Genomic DNA, 4,676 nt, shown 5'->3' with positions numbered 1-4,676 from the left:
TCAGGGTGAATACATTGTTGTGTTTGCTTTTAAATAAGTAACGTGACTTGATTCATTTTATTAATAACCACAGGCAGACGGCTTCTTAAAACTTTTATTAATTTCCTACAATAAACCTTCCTCCACTTACCCGATATCCCTCTGTCTTCTTTGACTTGTTTTTAACGTAAGTCATGCAGTTAGTCACCACGCACTTAGTTCCGTCATCGTCTGCTTAAGCATTGGCAAATGGTATTATGTTGATAAAAACCTGGGGAGTAGGATGGTGATTCTCCATCGTCTATCATGCATTCATCCTTTTCTTCTCTGTATCGAGGTAAGATTTATCTTTTGCTAAATTAGTGTTTCTCACGGCATCGTTCAAGCAAACACCTGATGTCTAACATCTGGATGATGCGAGAAGCATTACGATTGCAGATTCAGAGGCATAGCTCTAGATATATAAATATATAAAATCAGAATAGTGGTAAGGAGTAGAGTTGGTATTTTTAGCAGTCTTCCAAAGGAGTATATAAGATTTGAGACCTTCAGAGCATCTGATGCAAACCATGTTGTCATTATACAGATGTGGTGTATTACGTGCAATACCCTGCTTCACTCATGGTTCAAGGACTTCCATCCTCTGCACCAAAAATGGTCAGCTCTCTTCAGGATATCGAGTCCATCCTTGTAGCCCGGATATTTTGTACATTGAGACTTGATTATGTGACTGGATGTCGAAGGATAGAAAATAATGAGAAGAGAAAGGAACAGAAGGGAAGAGAACATATCTATTGACCTACTAGGTTAGAGAATCATTCTTCAGTCCCACCCACATGAAAAGGCGGGTTTTCACTACCTCGTCAGCACAGTTCCTGTGTGTCCAACCTAGGGCCAGGGAGTAGAGCTGAGTTATAGCACTTTGCCGCCTCTGTCCTGAGAAGCCTTGTTGTTTCAGGCTAGAATGATATGTAGGCGTCATCTAGATCTACCTTCATCAGCCAATCTCGCTTCATCTGTAGTTGGCAGAATCTCCCTGAGATCTGGTTTATGGTCCTTGGTTACCATTAGTAGAACTTTTGTTTGTTTGTTTGTTTGTTGGTTTTACAAATTTTCATAGTTTAAAATACATCTTTCCTTGGACATGAAAGTTAGATGTCTGTTGATTGAAAGAGTTTCAGATGATGGTCCCATGCTGCCCTCTTAAACAGAGTTCCATGAGTAGGTCGCTGTGATGGACAGGACATCAAAGGGAAGAGGGAAAAAGAATCAGAGCTAATTCCATTATATATATTTGATGGAGAAAGTATTAGTTTATTTCCTGAAAGAGTAAAAGATGGAATTACAAAATGGTATTAACAAAAGTTTTTCTTTTATTTTATTTTACTCTTTAAGCTTTTAGGCCATTAGGTTTTTGGCAAGTATTCAGGCTGATATTCTCCTAAAGTCATCGATGGTGGACTTTCTGATTTTAAGAAACCCAAAGATAGAGAAAAGAGGATGTGGTTGGAGTCACATGATCAAATGCATGCTTCGTCGTAATTATCAAACATAACAGTGATGATAATAATTACAGTGCTTCATGTTGCTATTTGAAGTAATTAAAAAGAAGGCAGTAGGCTCTCTCGGAGAAAATGAAACCAACAAGTAATCACAGGTAGGAATAGCAGGAAAGGTGACCGAGGGAGAGAAATGCTCTGATGTGAACTGTGATGGAAGGAAAGCCTTCGAGGGCTAAAGCTTGTGTTTTTTTAAGGAGAGAGAACTTTTCAAATATAATTCTGCGTGGTCACTTGAGTATTTTCGAATTTAATGGATCACAAATGGGACCAGATCCTCCTTTGTTTGTTATTGTATAACAGGGCTCAAAGTGTTCTTCTGCACATCACAGTAGAAAAACCTGGAATTTTAAATTGCAAATGAGGAGAGAGGAAAAAAAAATCTTAAGATGCCTTTTATTTTATTTTATTTTTTAAGAACGTCTCCACGTAAAGGGGGGTGGGGTGGGGAATAGACCCTCTGCCGTCTATGTTTCACTGAGCAGTTTTTCAAATTAATGCAGTTTAACTATTACATTAACTTAATGGCTATTTTCCCCTACTTTAACCATGTTAAATGTGCCAGCAATAATGAGCTTCTAATGCTGTCTCTTTTAAGTCTCAGAGGCATCTTTAGAGCTGCTGCTTATCTCCTGGATCATAAAGCTGCATAATTTAGTATTCAAACAATTCATTTAAAACTGAAGCCCTCAGAATTACCGTAAAATTCATCAGAACAAAGTCATCTTAACCCATCAGTCTGGTTTATCTTCGGTTAGCAAATTTGAAAGTGAAAGTGAGATAAATAAAAATGTTGACCGAGCTCCAATTTTCTTCTTTGGAATAAAGTCCGTGTTCCCAGAAATAACAGTATCGGTTTGCAGAGGTTATGGGTCACAGTGCTAAGGATTCCTTCGATTCCTTTATAATGGTAATAAATCTGGACTTTAATCTCGTTCCACGCTGTTAACTCCAGAGCTACGCGGCTGAGTATTGTTTTATCACTTTATTTTATTTTTAACTCATTTATTCATGCATTACATTTCAAATTTGACAACTAGGGAAAATTTTGGTGCAAGTTGGAGGGATGAATACCTTCTGATCATCTTTTTCTTTTCTTTTCTTTTTTAATTGCTAAGACGGCTTTTAGAAAGTTTTCAAATTGCTTTGGGGAAGTTTTCCAAGGACCCATGGGCTTTAATTTTCAGAACATTCAATTAATAAAAGGAGCTATAGTCATATCAGAATGTCCTACATCTCTAAAGATGTTCTAAACTGCCCTGCGGCATTATTGTGCCACTGAAATTCTCCAGCTTCTCAAGAGCATCTGTAGTTCATGTTCAGGAACAGTTGATTTTTTCCTCTGAATTTTAAAATCCTATTTTGGAACGTGAGAAACAACCCGGTTATGCGTCGTATCGACATCCTGGGGAAGTAGACTGGTCTCCTAATGTAAGCCCCATAGCTCAGAGTGGCATTTCCAAGGTGTTTCACGTAGGATCTCAGTAGGTGTCACAAAATTAAAGGGGAGGTACATGCAGAGATGCAGAAATGACGTGTTAAACTTATTTTTCCAAAAATACTCCGGCCATGTCAGACCCTCAAATTGTCTAGAGCATAGATTAACAGATTTTTCTAGTCAAGGGTCAGAGAGAAAGTATTTTAGACTTTGCAGGCCATTTGTTCTCTGTTGAAACTCAGCTCTCTCCACTCCGCCATTATAGTTTAATGCGAAAGAAGGGGCATGGCCGTGTTCCAATAAAACTTTATGTGTAAAGAAGATGGCACTTCACCAGTCCCTGGGTTATGGAGCATGACTCTAATCACAAAAGTAATGAGAATTAACTACGACTTTCTCAGGAAATGGTCTGTTTCATTCGTTTGAGAATTGTCCTGCAAATCTATTGTGTTAATGAATATCTGTTGAGATTTGGAACTGTGATGAGAAGAGTGTGGGCTTTGGGATCTAAGTGACACATGCCAAAGCCTGAGCCCCTCTGCTTGATAACTCTATGACCTTTGACAAATTGCTTCATTTTTCCAGCCACGGTGGAACCTTTAGTGAAGTAGGAATAACGATCACATTTTATATAGCTGATGTGAGGGCTAAAGGAGAATGTATGCGTGTGACTGATGGCACGTGGTGGCTTTCGAGAAACATTAGTCTCCTTCCGATAATCGCTTATCAACTTTCAAAGATTATCCTTAGCCGCTTTCACCTTTTGGGTCCTAGATTTATCGGCGTGATCGTAAGATACACAGATGTCTAATCACTAGGTTATACACCTGAAACTAATATAATAGTGTATGCCAACTATAATTGAGAAATAAAAAACAAACGAACAAACAAAAAAGCCGAAAGACTATTTTTCCTGGATTTAGTGCATTTTACTGTTATTTGTGGTCCCTACTGTCTTCCATCAATGCCCAAAAAGGGAATACGCAGGCTCTTAATGTGTCCTTCATAAATGAGCAGCGAGGGAATCCATTCTTATCTCTAGTCACGGGTCGTGTGGCATTTCTGGGTGGCTGGACTTCTGTTTGAGCGATTTGGAGGATTTTAAAGCACAGGGCTTCTCATTAAGGCCATTTTGTTAGTGAGAGCTGAATGAAGGATGCTGGGGGCTGAAACCAGGGACCATAGTGTCACTCAAAGTTCTCATTATTATTTCCATAATACTATCAAACATTAATCAAGGGTTCACATTATGATGAGCCTTGTTCTCAGATCTTTCTATGTGTAATCTCATGTAATCCTTGAAACGACCACGTGAGCTAGTGACTAATTCAAACTCAATTTTAGAAATAAAGAAAACTGAAGCACAGGATGAATGAGTGCCCAGCTGCCCGAGGTCACACTGCTGATAAGAGAAAGGGCCAGGGTTCAGGACCAGGTGGCCGGCCTCAAAGCCAGCTCTCCCAAACGCCCACTACATTATTTCTACTTAGGAGAAAAATTTAGCATCTCCCTTTCAGAAAATACTTTTTGAGCTTTGGCTAAGGTATTTTGGTTCTTTTGCATGAGATCACGTCGTTACTCCGGGGCAGTGCTGTGTAGCACAAAGGACCCAGGCTTTGAGGTCAGATAAATCTTGACCGAATCTGACTCCATCACTCACTGCGTCAGTGACCACGTGCTACTTAGCATTTTAAAGCCTC

Source organism: Pteropus vampyrus, unplaced genomic scaffold, assembly GCF_000151845.1.
Source record: "Pteropus vampyrus isolate Shadow unplaced genomic scaffold, Pvam_2.0 Scaffold163, whole genome shotgun sequence".
NCBI lineage: Eukaryota > Metazoa > Chordata > Mammalia > Chiroptera > Pteropodidae > Pteropus > Pteropus vampyrus.
The sequence above is the reverse complement of the archived record's forward strand: the minus strand, read 5'-3'. Positions refer to the sequence as shown.